General features: G+C 41.5%; 1 protein-coding gene across 1 annotated transcript in view; it reads right to left on the bottom strand.

Annotated features, from left to right (window-relative positions):
* Positions 1–10,281, bottom strand: part of LOC136857262 (uncharacterized) — a 96,829-nt gene extending 86,548 nt beyond the window's left edge. Inside the window, exon 1 of the mRNA XM_067135767.2 lies at positions 10,134–10,281. The gene's annotated coding sequence lies outside the window, so the exon portion shown is untranslated. The remainder of the gene's footprint in view (positions 1–10,133) is intronic.
* Between the last annotated feature and the right edge of the window lie 12,744 nt (positions 10,282–23,025).

The raw sequence follows: 23,025 nt of genomic DNA, 5'->3' as shown, positions 1-23,025 counted from the left end.
CGGAGATAAGCCGTCACCTTGTCGGACGCCTTGGGGTACATCAGATCAATCACTTCTTAGATGCTTATGCTCTTTTCTTCTCCCAATAGTTCTTCATTCTAACTGATCTCCTCCTCCTTTCCTCCTCTGATACCTGAACCCGTTGTCTGGTGTTGTTTTTAAATTGGAACCTCTTAGTTTTGTCTTTGGTCCCCATGATCCCCAATATTTTCCTCTCCTTGATTCCCAATTTTTCTATTTGCCCTTTCTTCCCCATGACTAGTGTCTCTGCTGCATAGAGTGCTTCCAGCTTAATTACTGTGTTATAATGCCTTATTTTGGTGTTCTAAGAGAGGGCTTTCTTATTGTTTGTGCTTTTGGTTTTCTGGAAAGCTAGTTCCATTTCGTTCCTTCTAGCTTCCATTGCTTTCCTTTCAAGGTTGTTCCATTCAATCCATTCCCCTAGGTACTTGAAACTCTTCACCACCTCTATTTTTTGAGCTGCTACTCTAATTTAAGTTATCTCTGTGGCCTACTAGCGGCCATGATGCTGGCCGTAAAGTAATATTGTAATGTTGAAAGGTGAAACTAGTGAAACGAAGATAACTAGTAGCCATGTTGTTGGCTGTAAAGTCTTAACTGACAAATACATTATTGATATAGAAATATAACTATGAGCATACAACATTTTCCAAAAGATGTTATTCTGTAACATTTCTACTGATAAATTTTGTTTGATTAAAAATGTGACCGAAGAGCTGAAAGGTTAGTAACCAGGAAAGAATAAACACGAACTATGTGATCTTTTAGGCGCTATCTTCTAACTTCCATGGTGAGTTCATTTTTCTCAATGAGGGAACGGAATACTAAATTACGGAACAAGCGACAATCACATAAAAAGACACATAAAAGTTAACCTGACTAACCGCTTCGACGAACAGGAATTCACATCACAACAAAAGAAATAGAAAAACTACACAAACCTCCAGTCCTCCCTGGCAAAAGCTGAACTCCACAACCAAAAATTTGTAAAAACATGTAAGAACAACGTATTGTAGGCTATATATATATATAGAGAGAGACGAGAATTATAGACACTAAAAAAATGTTTAAATAGGCAGGCATATAGGCTCTTAAATTAGCCAAAATAGGCATGTAAATAGGCACTAACGTGTAAAATAGGCAACAAAATAGGCATGAAAAAATACTTATAATTTAATAACACACTCAATAACTATGAAAGGAATTTACAAGCAACTTTTCAATGTTTTCCGGTAACAATCTTGTTCTCCTTTCGGGCAGAACGTTTTGTACTGAGAGAAAGATCTCTCAGCATCACAGGAAGTGATTGGACAAAACTCCAATGAAGCCACTTCATCTGGTTTTATTTCAGCTGCTTCATCTGCCTCACCTCGTAGCACCCTGGCTACTTTTACCGTCGCTTTTCATAATGGATTCTGCTGCAGGACTCTTATGTAACATTTTGCTGACAGCGGCTACCTTCCCAGAGGTTCGGTCAAAACTTCTCCTGTCTTCTTCCACAAATCTAAATGACTCAATCAGGGAAAGCCACTCTTATCCAACTCGGTGATTGCTCCCGGAGGCTTGTTGAAGTTTGAAGATGCTCCAGTTTATGCAGGGGGATATTAGCTCCCACTATTGCAGTGCACAGGTCTATAGAAAATTGATCCAATAATCGGGAGATAGTGGGTTCGAATCCCACTGTTGGCAGCCCTGAAGATGGTTTTCTGTGGTTTCCCATTTTCACACCAGGCAAAGCTGGGGCTGTACCTTAATTATGGCCACGGTCGCTTCCTTCCACTCCTAGGCCCTTCTTATCCCATCGTCGCCGTAAAACCTATCTGTGTCAGCACGACGTAAATCAAATAGCAAAAAAAAAAATTGTTGTTGGTCGCTGTTCACAGTGGACTGGTAGAAAAGCTGGGATGACAACACTTTCTGTACTCGTGTCAAATATATCGCGGTATTTAAATGTTGATCTATATAGTATCTTTTCACATTTGATCTGAAAAATAATAAAATTTACTTAAATTTGAAATTGTGGTGACATGCGCCCATAACCTTACTTTTTGTCACAATTTAGCAAGATTCAAATGGGATGCTAGAGCTTACGCACCCCAGACTCTTTTTGCTTGCACCCCTCCCCACAGCACAACGGTTACTAACCGGACATCACCAATCAAGACCAACGGTCTTTTCCCTGGTCTGGTCTTGTAAAGATAGTCTTTGGAGCCTTGCAAAACATGCTGTGACATCGTCCTAGCTGCACCACATTTGATCTTCAACCTATGTTTCACGAAGGCTTAGCGGAAGCGTAATAGAGTTCACTAGAGCCTACACGTAGCGCTGGTGAAAGTTACTCACGATTTTTTAAATTCCATTTCAGTTCTAGTCCGCTTCCCTGGTGTAGTAGTTAGCGTGATTAGCCGCCACCCACGGAGGCACGGGTTCGATTCACGACTCTGCCTTAAATTTGAAAAGTGGTGCGAGGGCTGGAACGGGGTCCACTCAGCCTTGGGAGGACAACTGAGTAGAGGTGGGTTCGATTCCCACCTCAGCTATCCTCGAAGTGGTTTTCTGTGGTTTCCCACTTCTCCAGGAAAACGCCAGGATGGTACCTAACTTAAGGACGCGGCCACTTCCTTCCCTCTTCTTTGCCTGTCCCTTCCGATCTTCCTCTGCCTTCATAAGGCCCATTTTCAGCAGAGAAGGTGACGCTGTCTGGGCGAGGTACTAGTCCTCCTACCCAGTTTTATTCCCCGACCCAAAGTCCAGGACACTGCCCTTGAGACGGTAGAGGTGGGATCCTTCGCTGAGTCCGAGGGAAAAACCTATCCTGGAGGGTAAAGAGATTAAGAAAGAAAGAAAGAAAGAAAGAAAGAAAGAAAGAAAGAAAGAAAGAAAGAAGAAAGGAAGAAAATATTTCAGTTGTAAATCTCTATTTTCACAGGAAATGAATCAGAGTTCAAAATACCAATTTTTAATTCTCATGCATTCTGCGACAAGAGACCACCGGCGTTCTAACTCCTCGTTCAGTAATTAAATGATTATTTACATTTTAGCAATATAAATTATTGAAAATTCACGCCTAATACAGCATTGCAACAAAACAACTTTCCACGATACGTACATTAATAGGCCTATAAATGCTACAATTGAAATGTGATCGTAGTTCAGTCACAGAAAAAAAAAAAAAAATGGAAACAAACCAACTTACCTCCTTACAGCAAGCTTGGCAGAAGACTACCCTTCCATCCGTAGTGAAACTGGAATCCCATGTGACCAACCGCTTCAGCCAGTAGGACGATGATTTTTCTTTGCAATAACATTTTTTTACGTCACGCCAACACAGATAGGCCTTATGGTGACAATGGGATGGGAAAGGCCTAGGAGTGAGAAGGAAGTGACCGTGGCCTTAATTAAGGTACAGCCTGGTGTAAAATGGGAAACCACGGTAAACCATCTTCAGGGCTGCCGACGGTGAGGTTTGAACCCACTATATCCCGGATCCAAGGTCACAGCTGCGCGCCCCTAAGCGCACAGCCAACTCGCCCAGTAATTTTTCTTTGGGCATTGCCACAGACAAACGGCTTCTTCACAATAAATCGCAACATGTCCTGAAGATAAAACGTCCTGAAGATACAACAGTTCACATCGAGAAAGAGGTATAAGGGATATGGGTATTGCAACGTACTTTGTAGTACTCGCATATGTCTTAGAAGGTTGGAGGGGTTGAAGGCTTGCGGGTCATATTGTTCCTTGTTTCTCCTGACAGAAATTTCCCAAGAACTATTTCTGGTGACTTTTGAGAATTTCCATTTTTGTTCGTGGGGTAAACAGGACTTGAGAAATTAGAAGATAATACTGTCGAGCACTTCAGTTACAATATAATGCCGTGGAAGAAAATCGGCTTCTTTAAAATAGATTCAAAAGGCATCAAATAGGCAATTATACTCCAAATAGGCACAAACCCCTGAAATAGGCATTTATAGGCACAATAAAACCAACGAAATCTAGCTTAAAGAACCCTAAAATGGATTTATATCTCAAAAGCCTACGGATTTGAACACAGGAATAAAATAGGCAATTAGGCAAATTCCCGTCTCTATATATATATTTACAGGAGCTCTTTCTTCCACCAGTTGGTCAAATCTAAAGCCTTTTATTATTATTATTATTATTATTATTATTATTATTATTATTATTATTATTATTATTATTATTATTATTATTATTAAATTCAATTGTTTTATTTTATAGCATTACCAGCAGTCATACCCATCGTTCACTGGCTTATTCACTTTCTTGGGAGATCAGTGGTGGTGTCCGACCCATGATCACAGGTTCGATTCCAACCAACCAAAGAGAACACTAAACTTGAAAGATTGCACTTCATTTTATCAGATCTGCCTACAAAAGGAAAACTAGATTACTCCTGTAAGAGTAGCCCTACCAGGATGTAGAAGTAAACAGGAGTGAAATACCAGCACTCTGTTATCTACGAGTATAAGGTGAGGAAGTATATACGATGAGGAATGCATGGTTGGTTGTTTACAGTGGCGATCTGACGGAATGAAGCCTAGCACACCTATCTCCCTGGTCCTCGCACCTATCGGACATACATCAGCAAGCCGCGCGAGGTGGGTCGAGGGGAGAATGAACCAATGCCCGGGCTGCAATATCTTTCTCCGATGCCTTGCACTCAGAAATACAAGCAACGTTTTATCTCACTGCGTTCAAGTTTTGTAAATGGAACAATGTGCCAGATGCTTACATTATAATGTGCTTTAGATTTCCATTGTTCTCATTTGAGGTTAGGGCTTCACCCATAGTCTTGGTAGCCCTCAGTATACACCACTGACTTATTTATTTATAAATACTTAAATACTGCATGTATCTGAGATTTAGAACACATGATTATTCATTTTAACTGCCTTAGGCCTATTCAGAGATTTATGAACTGGATTTATGCTCAAAGCACTGGCCTTGTTGAATGGGTTTTAAGGTTAATTTTTCCCACAGTTTTTTTTTTGGGGGGGGGGGGGGGGGGAATTGAGTTTTGTCTTTGTAAATATGCTAAAAAATAGTCTCACAGTTGACACTGCTATGTGGAAATGATAAAATAAAAAGCATTACATTAGAGATTCTGTCATATTTAAGAACACCACCAGCTGATTGCATCTGTCTTGCCAGTGCCCACTGAACATCAGTTATTTATTTTTAGTTTTTGCTAGTTGCTTTAAGTCACACCGACACAGATAGATCTTATGGTGATGATGGGATATGAAAGGCCTAGGAATGGAAAGGAAGCGGCCGTGGCCTTAATTAAGGTTTAGCCCCAGCATTTGCCTGGTGTGAAAATGGGAAACCACGGAAAACCATCTTCAGGCCTGCCAACAGTGGGGTTCAAACCCACTATCTCCCGGATGCGAGCTCACAGCTGCGCGCTCCTAACCGCACGGCCAACTCACCCGGTGAACATCAGTTCTCTCCAGCTTCTTAAAGAATGAGGAAAAGCCTGGGATTTTCAAAAATACAGGAATACTAAATCTGTTCTCAAAATCGGGAGATAAGTCTCTGCAATCAGGAGAGAGGGAAGAAGGATCAAAAATAGGGAGTCTCCCACGTGCTTTGCTGAAAATCTAGAGACTGCCACTAAACAGATAGAGGTTTTGCAAGCAACAGCAGAAAGGCAGGATTTCAAATATCCTTCGAGAAAACTAAGTAAATGAACATAGATCCCAAAAAACTAACATGGACAATGAAGTATGGGGACATAAAGAGAGTCCACAAATTCAAATATCTACGGGAGATTCTGACTCCTAACAACAACAAGAAGCCAGCTATCGAAGAAAGAGCAAAGAAGTTGGAGATTGCATTCAGACTATGCCAGGAAACTTATAAGTCCAAATCCCTCTCCTATCAAGCCAAACTCAGACACTATAATACTGTGGTGAAACCTGAATGCCTCTATGTAGCAGAGACAATTGCCAGAAAGGGGATTAATGAAACAGAAAAGAAAGAGCATAAATTTCTGAGGAAAATTCTACGACCCAAGAAAGCAACAGGAAATGAGTTTACCTCCCATTTGAGATCAAATCAAGAGCTGTATGAAAAATGTGAAAACATTTCAACCTCGATAAGAAAAAGGCAAATGACTTTATGAACACCTGAGAAGAATGGGACCAGAATACCCAGCAAAGAATACCCAGGAAAGAAGAAAGACCAAGTATCATGGCTGAAAGAAATTCATCAGGATCTTAAAAAATGCGGCATTGAGGAGGGAGATATTACAAACAGAACTGTTCAGCAGGAAAATAGCGGAGGTGACAGATCTGTTCGTAGAGAAACCCAAGAGAACAAGAAGGGTTTCTTGGATGAGGAACGAGCAAAAGTGAGCCAGAGAATGAATAGTATTGACGTAAAAAGAAAGAACATCAACAGTCAAGGAAGTTGTGTAATCGTAATACATAGGAGGTTGAAACGATCGTAAATAAAATAATAATAATATTTTTTTTAGCTACTGAACTGGGTGTCACCTTATCCTGCCCACCAGGTTTGACATTCTGATTGTACTGCAGTCTAGCAACTAAAGTGAAATTCTACTGGAAAAATACTATGGATGAGCTGATGTAATTTCATCAGGTGACACTCAGTTCACCATCAGAGACCCGTAACATGTCTAGAGTGTCTAGAGATGAGCAAAATAACATCTAGCTAGAAAACTAATAATAGCTACATACTACTACTACTACTACTACTACTACTACTACTACTACTACTACTACTACTACTACTACTACTACTACTACTACTACTACTACTACTACTACTAATCATAATAATAATAATAGTAATTGTATGGCCTCAGCTACCGCGTGCAGACATTTCAATTTGACGCCATCTAGCTGTCTGCTCGTCAATTTTAACGTTCCATTTTACTCTAGGCTTACTAGATGGCAGATAGAGTTACCCAAAACTCTCTTGGGTGTCTATGGCTGAGATTTATTGAATCTTGTCACATAAGCACCAAATATGTCACCAGAGATCTTTTACATGCCGACATCGTACTATATGGAGTGTTGAATTGACTTTTTTCCGCCTTCAAAAATCCGACTACCTCTGCCGGGTTTGAACCCACTATCTTGAGATCCGGAGGCCGACACTCTACCACTGATCCACAGGGCAGATCACTGAGAATACTATATAAAGGTAAAAAGAGCCCAAACTATACCTATTTGTATTGATGTATCGCTTTAGAAAATGCAATTTTCAAAGACTTTTTCAAAATTCTAATGGATAGCTCACTTCGCCAACTACTGAAATCATCCTCTATCAACAATATAATGGGTTCAGAAAAGGCAAGTCAACTTTATACATGATAAAGAACTTACTGGAAGATAATATAAGAGAATTTATTGGACACCAACCTATTCAATACTTTACAGGATGTTAACATTTTTAGTTAAACATCGTTAAAATGGAGACATGTTTCGCCCTCCATGTGGGGCATCATCAGTCATATCAGAGCACCTCAAAATTAAACCAGACGTCTGGTTGGAAATTATGAACATAATATGTAAGAAAGAATACATTAAAAAACACGTACAAAGTCCTATCCTAAACGAAATAACAATAGACTAGTTTGCATTGATATGACTGATGATGCCCCACATGGAGGGCAAAACATGTCTCCATTTTAACGATGTTTAACTAAAAATGTTAACATCCTGTAATGTATTGAATAGGTTGGAGTCCAATAAATTCTCTTATATTATTATTGAGATTCTTTCAATATGGAAAATAAAATGATTTTCATTACTTGTAATTACTGGAAGATATCGGAGAAGCTCTAAGACATACAAGAAGTGAATACCATGTCATCTTTATAGGCAACAAAAGGCTTTTGACCTGCTGAATCATCAGATTCTTATTGATAAACTTGGACAAATGTTACAAAAAGGACATTATCTGACAAGCATACTAGCAAACATCTTACAGGATAACACAGTCATTGTAAGAGACAATCTTCAACCTTCACAACCTATCATCCAGACGAGTTGTGTTCTACAGGGTGTCCCGATTAGTCCAAAACTATCAATTGATATGGCTATGAAGATCCTCTTTACCAAAATAAGTCCCCTCGCTGCTTATGAGAAACAACTCATTTGGCCCTATTTCACCAAGAACAACCTAAGAAAAAAGCAAAAGCAACTTTCCTAAAGAAGATTTTGTGTTTGTCGCGACACCCCATCCAGACTGACTTAAGACTAGCCAGGAAATCCTTCTTATATAGAGGATAAAAGACAACAGATATGCCTGCCATCCACAACTGCATACCAAGGCCTGCTGCTAAGAAGAAGGAAATATGGTCTGAATTCTATGCAACTGAAACGATATCTTCAGACTGGAAAGGGCACGACAACGATCTTCGACATATGGTAACTAGTTTCTCAGTGCACGGATTCTATTTTTGATTGTGTAAAACCAAGGCTTCCCACGAGCCAGCCTTAGAGTACATCTGTGAACTATGTGGACAGAAATGTGAACAATACCATGCTGAGTGGTGGAATAGGAGACAGGAGTCTCTTAAGGACTTATGTAATGAATAACCTTTTCATTGTCACTATATTTTTAAAATTTTTATTAATGGCTATTAGCTGCAATAAATCTATGATGATTATTATTTATAATAATGACATGCAGTGCAAGGAGTTTTGTTTGCTCTTCAAAAATAGCTGGGATTGAACCTACAAACTCTACCACTGATCCACTGAGTCAGCTATTTTGTTATGCTCTTTCTGTAACTAGTTCCATAATTCTATACGAGGTAAAGATGCCTTTTCTTCATTCTGTTAATGTTGAAAGCCGGCCCCGCGGTCTGCCTACCTTTTACCCGGAGGCCCCGGGTTCAATTCCCGGCCAGGCCAGGGATTTTTTTTTTTTTTTTTTTTTTTTTTTTTTTTACCTGGATCTGAGTGCTGGTTCGAGGTTCACTCAGTCTGCGTGATTACAATTGAGAAGCTATCTGATGGTGAGGTGGCGGCCCCGGTCTAGAAAGCCAAGAATAACGGCCGAGAAGATTCGTCGTGCTGATCACACGACACCTCGTAATCTGCAGGCCTTCGGGCTCAGCAATGGTCGCTAAGTAGGCCATGGCCCTTCGGGGCTGTTGCGCCGTTTGGTTTCGTTTGGTTTCGTTTGGTTAATGACTAATGTTGTAATGCATGTTGTTGTGTTATCACTTAAAAACAGAGTTTTGGTCCTTGAAACAAAAAGTTTGTAAGAACAGAAAAAAATGTACAGCCACTCTGGGAAAAATATACAAAACTAATGGTTACTACAATACACACGGCGACGGTCGCCAGTTTTTAATTCATGGGGAGATATAATGTTAATGGCTAAACAATGTGGTCTCGTTGGGATTAACATAATTATTTCCTCTCCATATAACTTAATAAATCGGGGATAATGGAATACAGCCAGGAGTGTCAAATTAGATGTCTGGTGTTTTTTAACCAAGAGTTGTGCTGAAATTAATCTATAAGTCAACATCCAGAGTTGCATGCTTGCAACAGATTGGCGAACAACTGCAAATATTAGCATTCATGTCAAGTAATCGAAGTCTGTGCGGGATTTCGATAGCAATCAAAACAAGGAACGTTTGTATTCATTTTAAAGTAATAGTTGAACAGTGTAGCTTCCGTGGCTCAGACGGCAGCGCGTCGATCTCTCACCGCTAGATACCGTGGTTCAAATCCCGATGACTCCATGTGAGATTTGTGCTGGACAAAGCGGAGGCGGGACAGGTTTTTCTCCGGGTACTCCGGTTTTTCCTGTCATCTTTCATTCCAGCAACACTCTCCATTATCATTTCATAGCATTTATCACTCATTAACAAATCACCTTGGGAGTGGCGACCCCATTGACCCGGTCAATGATGGAAAACAGGTTGTAGGTTTTCATTTTCCAGTTGAGAAATGTATATCAATGAAAACGATCAATATCTAAAAGAGATAATAACATGTAATAACATGTATGTAATTGATACAAAAAAAAAAAAATGGAAGAGATAGAAAGAGTATTGAGCACAGAAATTCTGCTGTATTAGTACTGTGGTTACGGTTACATACCCAGTAGTGATATTAGATTATTTCCAACGCACAGCTTTCTGACAGTCACCAACGCCCCTAAAACCAATCTTCTTCTTCCTCCTTCTTCTCGTTCGATTATACCGTATTTGGACTTCGTTGTAAAACACTCAGTCCCGTCACTGGTTTGCGGCAGGTTAGTTAGTATGTACCAACTTAAATAAAAAGTGAGTTATATAAATTATATAAAGGAAAGGATAAAATTTCATTGGCGATATTTCATGTTGGAAAAATACTAGGTTACTTACTAATTTGATAGGTATCCATTGGCTATATTTTTTTTACATAATAAAGGGACACATGGTGCTAAGTTTTCACGCCCGTGTGAGCCGTCAGGGCGACTTACTACTGACCAAAGAGAATTGCTACAGACGAATTAAATCGGGTCAATAAATAAATAAATAAATAAATAAATAAATAAATAAATAAATAAATAAATAACATGATTTTTTCACACAAATTGTGTAAAGCTAAAATATTAGTTTCGATTAACACGCCTGGTACCGGTACCCGTACAATTTTTTATTGATTAAAGTGAGTGGTCTGGAGAGGGATATTATTATCTTGGGATGTTAAAATCCCCATCTGAAATTTTCTAAGGACTTTCTTATTATACTTGAAGAAATTTATGGAAAATATACAATTGCTATATGTGTTTTACTGCAGGAGATTTGAATATTGACAAACTTCAGCAGAGTCTACTATCATCTGAACTTAAGAGATTATGTAAATGCTATAATCAAAATCCATGTAACAGCAGATATAAAACCAGGATTACTAACAGTACAGCTAGTCTGTTAGGTAATGTTTATGTCAATAAGCTGTTTATGTGCAAAATGTATAATACACTGACTGACAGTGACAATGCAACACCAAGGATGAAAGTTGGGGAAAAAACAGAGACGGCACGGACGAATAATTGATGTTTATTTCAAACCGATATGCAGGTTACACAATGCGCACGGCATCGACTCAGTAGGATGTAGGACCACCGCGAGCGGCGATGCACGCAGAAACACGTCGAGGTACAGAGTCAATAAGAGTGCGGATGGTGTCCTGAGGGATGGTTCTCCATTCTCTGTCAACCATTTGCCACAGTTGGTCGTCCGTACGAGGCTGGGGCAGAGTTTGCAAACGGCGTCCAATGAGATCCCACACGTGTTCGATTGGTGAGAGATCCGGAGAGTACGCTGGCCACGGAAGCATCTGTACACCTAGTAGAGCCTGTTGGGAGATGCGAGCAGTGTGTGGGCGGGCATTATCCTGCTGAAACAGAGCATTGGGCAGCCCCTGAAGGTACGGGAGTGCCACCGGCCGCAGCACATGCTGCACGTAGCGGTGGGCATTTAACGTGCCTTGAATACGCACTAGAGGTGACGTGGAATCATACGCAATAGCGCCCCAAACCATGATGCCGCGTTGTCTAGCGGTAGGGCGCTCCACAGTTACTGCCGGATTTGACCTTTCTCCACGCCGACGCCACACTCGTCTGCGGTGACTATCACTGACAGAACAGACTCATCGGAGAACACGACGTTCCGCCATTCCCTCATCCAAGTCGCTCTAGCCCGGCACCATGCCAGGCGTGCACGTCTATGCTGTGGAGTCAATGGTAGTCTTCTGAGCGGACGCCGGGAGTGCAGGCCTCCTTCAACCAATCGACGGGAAATTGTTCTGGTCGATATTGGAACAGCCAGGGTGTCTTGCACATGCTGAAGAATGGCGGTTGACGTGGCGTGCGGGGCTGCCACCGCTTGGCGGCGGATGCGCCGATCCTCGCGTGCTGACGTCACTCGGGCTGCGCCTGGACCCCTCGCACGTGCCACATGTCCCTGCGCCAACCATCTTCGCCACAGGCGCTGCACCGTGGACACATCCCTATGGGTATCGGCTGCGATTTGACGAAGCGACCAACCTGCCCTTCTCAGCCCGATCACCATACCCCTCGTAAAGTCGTCTGTCTGCTGGAAATGCCTCCGTTGACGGCGGCCTGGCATTCTTAGCTATACGCGTGTCCTGTGGCACACGACAACACGTTCTACAATGACTGTCGGCTGAGAAATCACGGTACGAAGTGGGCCATTCGCCAACGCCGTGTCCCATTTATCGTTCGCTATGTGCGCAGCACAGCGGCACATTTCACATCATGAGCATACCTCAGTGACGTCAGTCTACCCTGCAATTGGCATAAAGTTCTGACCACTCCTTCTTGGTGTTGCATTTGCTCGGTCAGTCAGTGTATATTTAATGATTATAGCGATCATAAGTAGAGGAGCAAAGCGGTTCCTGAATACGCGCCAATCAGAGGCCGAGCAGCGGGTCACGTGACTACTGTGACATCACTGCAGCGTCAACACCCAGGAGTAGGGCAGAGGTCATTGACCCCTAGTTAGTAGTAGGGCAATGTACGTTCGCAGATTTTACGTACGAGAGCAAGTCTAACCTCACAGTCACCATCTTGCGGAGCGTAACCTTACTTTAACGGCTAGTTGCCCTTCCCGACGCCTAAGAGAGCAAGCCTAACCTCATAGAGGTGCCTAACCTTAGTATTACGGCTAGATGCCCTTCTCGATGTGGACAGAAGTTACCTTGGAGGGGCTTAAACTTACAAGACGCAGTTTTACGGCGAGATACCCTTCTCGATGTGGACAGAAGTTACCTTGGAGGGACTTAAACTTACAAGACGCAGTTTTACGGTGAGATGCCCTTCCTGAAGCTATTTTGAGTAGTAGGGCAATGGTGATTCCCTCCTGACGTTGTTTTAAGTAGTAGGGCAATGGGGATTTACATAAGCACACATGGAGGGGTCTACACAGGGCCGTAGTTTTACGGCAAGATGCCCTTCCCAACGGTAATTGCACAAGATGGCGGCTATACACAGCTCTTTATGAGACGGGTTCCTAACCACACTTTAACGGCTAGTTGCCCTTCCCGACGCCTAAGAGAGCGAGACTAACCTCAAATCCGCCACCTTGAAGGGACTATCATTATTTTTACGCCAAGATGCCCTTCCCACGCCAATTGCAAAAGATGGAGGCTGCTCTTATGAGACGGCCTAGGGGCGCTTGTACAAGATGGCGGCTGCTCGTATGAGACGGCCTAAGGGCGCTTGTGCAAGATGGCGGCTGCTCTTATGAGACTGCCGAAGGGCGCTTGCGCAAGATCGCGGCTTTACATAGGCTTTTATGAGACGTCCCAGGGGCGCGTTTGTGCAAGATGGCGGCTATACATAGGCTCTTATGAGACGCCTTAATGCCTGTTTAAGCAAGATGGCGGCTACACATGGCTTCTTATAGAGAAAGATGCCGGCATTGGAGATTGTACAAGATGGCGGTTATACACGGGCTCTTATGGAGAAGGATGACGGTCATGGGCTCTTCCGTAAGATGGATGCTATATATAGGCTCTTATGAGGTGGCTTAGGGGCGCTGGCGTAAGATAGCGGCTGATCTTATAAGACAGTCTAGGAACGCTTGCGCAAGATGGCGGCTATACATAGGCTCTTATAGAGAAAGATGCCGGCCATGGGCGATTGCCAAAGATGGCGGATATACATAGGCTCTTATAGAGAAAGATGACGGCTATCGACGATATCACGAGATGGCGGCTATACATGGGCTCTTGTGAGAACGCCTAGTGCCTTAAGAAATACATTGGTTACATTTAAGCATCTAGCAGTTGAACAAATTATCAGATAAACATATAACTTGAAATTTCGGTTCGGAAATATACTAGACCTATTTGAATCTGTTGACATGGGTTATAAGCATGTAGCTCATGCGCAAATGGAATAAACAGTTCGCGTAGCGCTATAAGAAATAAATTGCTTACATTTTGCCCCTAGCAGTCGAACAAATTTTCGCATAAACATGTAACATGAAATATCGGTTCGAAAACATATTATTTCAATCATATATAAGCCTGTAGCTCATTCAGGAGCGAAATTAAATAGAAAGCTTAGTGCTATAAGAAATAAATTGGTTACATTTAAGCCCCTATCAGTCGAACAAATTATCGGATAAACATGTAACTTGAAATTTCAGTTCGGAAATACCGGTATACTATTTGAATCTGTTGGCATGGGTTATAATACATAAGCATGTTGCTCATGTGGAAAGTGAAATTAAGCAGAACGCCTAGTGCTGTAAGAAATACATTGGTTACATTTCAGCCCCTAGCAGTCGAACAAATTATCGGATAAACATGTGACTTGAAATTTCGGTTCGGAAATATACTATGTGAATGTGTTGGCATGGGTTATAAGCATGCAGCTAATGCGGAACGTGAAATAAGAAATACATCCCTCCCCCTACGGAATAGTCTTTTATCATCAACAATAGTGTTTTCTTCCGACATCGTACGCTATGGAACAGAAAGAAGAAAAATTCTACACGGTTACGGACACTCGTCTTAATAACAAACAAAACTGTCAATGTGTATGCTGCTCGCATGCTAATACGCAACATCTTATTTATCTCAGACAAGTAAGGTTCTTAAGATGTTCTATAAACATGGAACCTTATCTCAGATGCAGAAATATCTGATTCAATGTTTACCACCAGGCTTTTTACTTACGTACGCTGGTACTTTCTTTTAAAAAATCTGGACATCCCTCCTCTCCATTTTAAGATATCAACCTATGCAGCTTTATGAAGAACCTGTCAACGTCATTACAAGCATCGAGGACAAAATAATGATCATGATTGGGATGGATCAAATCTGAAGACTGAAAACTGTACACAGTGCATGTATAAACATTTTCCTTTCATTTCAGTACATGAACAAGATAATTAAGAAGAGGAACAAACCCCATGAATAACACAAGGTAAGAACTGCATTATCTTCTTTGTAAAGCATAACATACACTGACTGACAGAGCAAATGCAACACCAAGAAGGAGTGGTTCGAAAGGGATGAAAGTTGGGGAAAAACAGAGACGGCACGGACGAATAATTGATGTTTATTTCAAACCGATATGCAGGTTACACAATGCGCACGGCATCGACTCAGTAGGATGTAGGACCACCGCGAGCGGCGATGCACGCAGAAACACGTCGAGGTACAGAGTCAATAAGAGTGCGGATGGTGGCCTGAGGGATGGTTCTCCATTCTCTGTCAACCATTTGCCACAGTTGGTCGTCCGTACGAGGCTGGGGCAGTGTTTGCAAACGGCGTCCAATGAGATCCCACACGTGTTCGATTGGTGAGAGATCCGGAGAGTATGCTGGCCACGGAAGCATCTGTACACCTAGTAGAGCCTGTTGGGAGATGCGAGCAGTGTGTGGGCGGGCATTATCCTGCTGAAACAGAGCATTGGGCAGCCCCTGAAGGCACGGGAGTGCCACCGGCCGCAGCACATGCTGCACGTAGCGGTGGGCATTTAACGTGCCTTGAATACGCACTAGAGGTGACGTGGAATCATACGCAATAGCGCCCCAAACCATGATGCCGCGTTGTCTAGCGGTAGGGCGCTCCACAGTTACTGCCGGATTTGACCTTTCTCCACGCCGACGCCACACTCGTCTGCGGTGACTATCACTGACAGAACAGAAGCGTGACTCATCGGAGAACACGACGTTCCGCCATTCCTTCATCCAAGTCGCTCTAGCCCGGCACCATGCCAGGCGTGCACGTCTATGCTGTGGAGTCAGTGGTAGTCTTCTGAGCGGACGCCGGGAGTGCAGGCCTCCTTCAACCAATCGACGGGAAATTGTTCTGGTCGATATTGGAACAGCCAGGGTGTCTTGCACATGCTGAAGAATGGCGGTTGACGTGGCGTGCGGGGCTGCCACCGCTTGGCGGCGGATGCGCCGATCCTCGCATGCTGACGTCACTCGGGCTGCGCCTGGACCCCTCGCACGTGCCACATGTCCCTGCGCCAACCATCTTCGCCACAGGCGCTGCACCGTGGACACATCCCTATGGGTATCGGCTGCGATTTGACGAAGCGACCAACCTGCCCTTCTCAGCCCGATTACCATACCCCTCGTAAAGCCGTCTGTCTGCTGGAAATGCCTCCGTTGACGGCGGCCTGGCATTCTTAGCTATACACGTGTCCTGTGGCACACGACAACGCGTTCTACAATGACTGTCGGCTGAGAAATCACGGTACGAAGTGGGCCATTCGCCAACGCCGTGTCCCATTTATCGTTCGCTATGTGCGCAGCACAGCGGCGCATTTCACATCATGAGCATACCTCAGTGACGTCAGTCTACGCTGCAATTGGCATAAAGTTCTGACCACTCCTTCTTGGTGTTGCATTTGCTCTGTCAGTAAGTGTATATAGTCATATATTTCATAAACACTAAATGTTCCGTTTAATTTGAATGTTTCAGGAGGGATTGCAATTTCGGAAGCATGCTACCTCTTCGAAAAAAGGCTGTTAAAGTGCATAGCAACCTTGTTAACAGCAAAACGAAATCTGTTGTAGTACATTGTTTTAATTTTGTAAATCATTAGGCTATAAAATACATATTTCATTGCATTCAAATTTTTTACTTATTGCATTCCTTTGCCCCCTTACAGCTACTCATTCCATCTATAAAGGCTTGAGTAAGTGACCTTGATAACGAACAAGTCTAAACATGCATAACCATGATAACGTCGTGAGAATAATAGCACGAGGGCTTAAATGTAAGCAATGTATTTCTTATTTCACGTTCCGCATGAGCTACATGCTTATAACCCATGCCAACAGATTCAAATAATATACTTCCGAACTGAAATTTCATGTTACATGTTTATCCGACAATTTGTTCGACTGCTAGGGGCTGAAATGTAACCAATGTATATTATAGCACGAGGTGTTCTGTTTAAGTTCACTTTCCACATGAGCTACATGCTTATAACCCGTGCCAACAGATTCAAATAGTATATTTCCGAACTGAAATTTCAAGTTACATGTTTATCCGATAATTTGTTCGACTGATAGGTGCTTAAATGTAACCAATTTATTTCTTATAGCACTAAGTGTTCGGTCACGTTTTCGAGTTGCTTACTCGTGTCGAACGAGGCCTAGCTCTTCCCACAGTCCACGAAATGTACTTCATTAAGTGCAAAGGGAAGGCCAACATAATGTACATTACATACTTCATTTATTCACAAAACTATTTACACTGTATAAAATATACATTAGGACGCTGTGGTCCATGTTGTGGCGCACAAACACAATACCGTTACCCACGCACGTCCAAGTCTCGGAAATCACTGACGCCTGTGAGGCGCGTGACTCTGTCCCCCTTCCACTGGGGCTGCAGCAGTCTGATTGTGCTGACCTCTGACAAAAAAAAAAAAAACATGGCGTTCAACACTAAGCTTTCTATTTAATTTCGCTCCTGAATGAGCTACAAGCTTATATATGATTGAAATAATATGTTTCCGAACCGATATTTCATGTTACATGTTTATGCGATAATTTGCTCGACTGCTAGGGGCTTAAATGTAACCAATATATTTATTATAGCGCTAGGCGTTCTGTTTAATTTCACTTTCCGCATGAGTTACATGCTTATATCCCATGCCAACAGATTCACATAGTATATTTCCGAACCGAAATTTCAAGTTACATGTTTATCCGATAATTTGTTCGACTGATAGGGGCTTAAATGTAACCAATGTATTTCTTATAGCACTAGGCGTTCTGTTTAATTTTGCTCCTGCATGAGGTACAAGCTTATAATCTATGGCAACTGATTGAAGTAATATGTTTCTGAACCGATATTTCATGTTACATGTTTATCCGATAATTTGTTCGACTGCTAGGGGCATTGTTGGATGCGCTTGAGAACGGTTGGCTGTTGAGAGAGCTCTTGCATTATTGTAGTGATAAAGTAGTTAAAACCTAGTGAAACAGCTTAATTTTTTGTATTTGTGATTCATTTATTGCTATTTGTATAGAGGTATATAGTGGTAGAAATTGGGAGTAGTGATATTTATTTAAATTTTATAACAAGTAATTTTGTTGGTCTTCAGTAAATTACGTTTTCTAGGTTAAGTAGGCTAGCTAGGTGTACCTTGTTTCGAATTTAGGTTTAGGAAATACTTTAGGTAATAATGTTAAATTTAAAAATATTTGTGAATATCTGTAGGTTCGTTGGTATAATACTTACAAAGGCAGATTATCGTAAGGAATAGTACCGTAATTTCCGCCGAAATTTCTCCGGTATTTCGTATAGATATCCGTCCAAACTATCGCGAAGGTAATAATTTACTACATTAAAAAACACGATACGCCTGTAAACTTCCATTTAAAAAGTAGTTAAAGAGATTACACGCTAATAGTTAACAGTCGTTGTATTGTTATTGATTTTTGTCGCTCCTCATATTCAAATATTGCATTGTTGGCTACAGTCGTGAACAAAGGGAGTAGTGTAGTCAAGTAAATGTAAATAAAAATCAGCTGACCTTGTATTCCAATCATTTGTACTTCTGAGTAGGTAGTTAAAGTATCCGTAATTTATACTGTAACTTGTTTTACAGCTGACGCTGCTAATCATTTTATGCAACACACCATTCTCAGTGAGAAAAACCTGAAAGCTTATATACCTTCCTCAAATGTCTACAGGGTCGATTTAGTAAGGGGAGTGGATTTGTCGTTAACTGAAGATGAAATTAAGCAATTTATAGAATCACCTGTGCCGGTTATAGGAGTCCAGCGCCTTAAACGAAGGAAATCAAACGGTGATTCCTTCGAGTATGTTCCGACAGGAACAGTGAAGATCACTTTTGAAACTCAAGTTCTCCCTCAGCAGATTTCTATTTTAGCGTCATTTTGGATGTTTAGGTTTTCATCTTTAATCCTATTATTTGCATGCATTGTCAACGTTACGGGCATACAGCTCACAATTGCAGGGCAAAGACTCCTCGTTGTGGCCGATGCAGCAATAACCATGTCACGTAAGACTGTCAACAAACGCTTGTCAAATGCCTCCACTGTGATCAGAATCACCAGGTTGGATCCTCTCGATGTGCCGTACACCAACAACAGACGGCGATTAAGAAGCATATGTGTACTGAAAACGTTTCCTTTGAAGAAGCCAAAAATAGGTTGCAGCCCGTTACCTATAATCCTACCATACTACCCCATCATTTTCCGTCCTTAGCTGAAACTCTGGGAACCAGACCTGATAATTTCAACCCACGTAAACGCAAAATCACTACCTAGGTACACAGGGAACCACGTCCACCCCCACGTCCGGGTTATGATAGGGAGACCTATCTCAATATAATACGAACCCCCCCCCCCCCAACTGAACAATCACCAGCTACCCAAACTCCGACTACCCATAGTATTACACCGGCGGCCCCTACTAATCTTGCTAGCAAGCACGATCAGGGAATAACCCCTTCTACATCACAAGTAACCCCTGTTAAAGATATACGTAAAGAGATCCAGGACGACTTTGTTAATCTGATGGAGCTAATGGGTCCAAATGTCCAATGGAGACACTTATTAAAGTTGATACTTGATAAAATTCTCCCCCTTTTAGATACTAAGCATGCAGATACTGCAATGGAACTGTAGGAGTGTGGTAAACAAGCGACATGAGTGAATCTTACTAATTAACGAATTCCAACCAGATATTATATTCGTACAAGAAACATGGTTTTCAAATTGTATTAACTTTCGCATCAAGGGATATACTATCGAACGATTAGATGGTCCAGGATATGGTGGAATTGCAATTTTTATTACGAATTGCATACCCTATCATCTTCTTCAATCGGAACAGGCTATAGCAGGCACTTACTTTCAGCGCATACAAATAAACGATTTTATTCTTTCTAACTTTTACTGTCCTCCCGACATACATGGTTCCTACCACAATTGGTCTAATTTCTTTAACCAATTTACCGGTGCGACGCAAAATATTATATTTGGTGACTTCAATGCTCATCACATAACCTGGGGCAGCAAGAGCAATAGCGTCAAAGGAACTCATATCTTAACCTCTTCTCTTGAAGTAAATCTCACCATAATTAATGATGGATCACCCACCCGGCTAACAGCCCCTACAAATGCTCCGAGCGCGGTCGATCTTACTATATGTACCACGGATATAGCGCATAAATTACCTTGGCAAACTATCAAGGATCTCCATGGTAGTGATCATTTTCCCCATTCTCGTTACATGGTCTAATCAAAAGCCCTTTTCACATCACACGCTTCCTCGAATACCTATTCGCAATCTGAATAATATGGATTACGATCTCTTTTCGCAATTTATTCAGGATTATTTCAGTCATACCTTTAAAACGACAACCGCGGAATATGATTCACTTTTACACTGTATAAAATCGTATCTCGACATCTATCATCCAATCATTTACAAAACCTCAACCAACCATAATCCAACGCTTAACATCCGTTGGTGGGATCAAGAATGTGAGGTCTGGATTAGACGACGGAGAAACCTGCTGAAAAATTTACGAAAACATTTTACTTTTACTGATTATATACAATATAAACGAATCTGTGCAAAAAATAGATGTTTATTGAACAATAAACGTCGAATTGCATGGAAAACCTTTGTAGAGAGTATTAACAGTACTACATCCAGCAAGATTATCTGGGCCAAAATTCGCTCTCTTAGTAACGCTAAGCTCTCACCCCAACCTATCGTTTTATCTCCACCCCAATTATATCAATTCTACTGCAATCTAACACCTGATTTTGTTCCATCTGAATATCTCTTAAGTGGTTCATACACATCTACTAAATATCAAACTTTGATGAATCCTATTACATATCAGGAATTAGAAGTCGCTCTACATTAAAAAGCTACATCCCCAGGACCAGATTTTATAACCTACAGGATGCTCAGCTCCCTACCAATTAAGACTAAATCCATTATTCTTAACCGGTATAATAAAATGTTAACAGATGCCTTAATACCATCAGACCGGAATAATTTTGACATCATTCCAATACATAAACCAGGTACTGATCCCTTACAACCTCAAAATTACAGAGGTATAATCTTAGGGTCCTGTCTACGTAAAACCTTTCAACGGATCCTACTCCGCAGATTAATATGGCAATTAGAATATCATAATGATTTACCGAAATGTCAATTTGCCTTCATAAAAGGACGAAGTACCACAGACGCATTAAATATTTTTCTAACGGACCTCTTACTAGCACGCTGCAGAAAACAAGATACTATAGCGGTTTTTCTAGATGTTAAAGGAGCTTACGATAATGTTGATCTTCACATTTTGTTTCAAAAATTACACAAGTTATCCTTACCACTACCCCTTATTCATATATTTAAAAACCTTTTACTAAATCGAACTTTAAATTTGAAAAATTATAGACTTAACGCTTGTACACGAAAGGCCAATGTCGGGATTCCTCAGGGGGATATATTAAGTGGTATACTTTTTACTTTATATACAAGTGATTTGGAACGAGTAGTAACACCTTATGCACGTATATTGCAATTTGCAGACGACATACTTATCTATACCACACAAGATAACGTCGACCAATGTCGTCACTCCATCTCCCAAGCCCTCTCCCATATGCATAAGTGGATGGAAGACTACAGTTTAGAAATCACACACACCAAAATTACCGCGGTTATATTTACTTAAAAAAGAAAATATGACAAATCTGCACTACCATATGCCAACCACCATATTGCTATTCGATCCTATACCAAATATTTAGGGATTTTCATAGACATTAAGTTAAATTGGAAGACACATTTTGCCCGGCTTAAGTCCAAAATTGAAAATACAACCCCAATCCTTAAGTCCTTAACTCGTAGAAACTGGGGATCGGATCCGGCCACGTTACTACTTTTATATAAAAATTCAATCCGGGCAAGGATAGATTATGGCTGCCATTTCTTCGATACAGCGTCACCTACCACCCTAAAAAATTAGACACGTTACAGTTCACCTCTTTACGAATCATATTAGGGGCATTACGCACAACACCCACCAATGCCTTACTAGTTGAAGCAGCAGAACTACCATTGGCTATGAGACGAGAATATCTAGCGTCTAAATATTTACTTAAAAAAATAGCTCTGAATCGACATACCATATTACCTAAACTACAACTTTTAAAGGAGTACCAAATCTGTCAAAAATTGAAAACCAGCAACATACCGGCAATTCTACTGGCATATGAAGTAATTTTTCAATTAAGGAATAATGTTTTGCAGACAAGATCATTACCGGCATACTCTCACGAATACAACTTATCTACATACCACCCTTCCATCATTACTACTACTTTCGAACACCTTCCGGGTAATCTGAAGAATTATCCCACTCTAGCTAATAAAACTTTACAAGCATTCCTCAGTCCGCATAAGCAATACACAAACTGCTTTACAGACGGATCTAAGACTTCAGAGGGAACTGGAGCAGCCTATTACATCCCCCAGCTTAACATCCAGCAACTATTTACGTTACCAACCAACGCTTCCATATACACTGCTGAAATCTTTCCTATTCGACGAACTCTTTTATGTTTACGGCAATATAATATTCCCAATGCCATCATCTGTACCGATTCATTAAGTGTCCTCCAAAGTATCAAAACCCCGTAGGAATCTACTAGTTGGTATACACTGACTGACAGTGACAATGCAACACCAAGGAGGAGTGGTTCGAAAGGGATGAAAGTTGGGGAAAAAACAGAGACGGCGCGGACGAATAATTGATGTTTATTTCAAACCGATATGCAGGTTACACAATGCGCACGGCATCGACTCAGTAGGATGTAGGACCGCCGCGAGCGGCGATGCACGCAGAAACACGTCGAGGTACAGAGTCAATAAGAGTGCGGATGGTGGCCTGAGGGATGGTTCTCCATTCTCTGTCAACCATTTGCCACAGTTGGTCGTCCGTACGAGGCTG

The sequence above is a fragment of the Anabrus simplex genome, chromosome 1 (genome assembly GCF_040414725.1).
Source record: "Anabrus simplex isolate iqAnaSimp1 chromosome 1, ASM4041472v1, whole genome shotgun sequence".
Taxonomy (NCBI): domain Eukaryota; kingdom Metazoa; phylum Arthropoda; class Insecta; order Orthoptera; family Tettigoniidae; genus Anabrus; species Anabrus simplex.
This window is presented reverse-complemented; position numbering and strand designations above follow the sequence as displayed.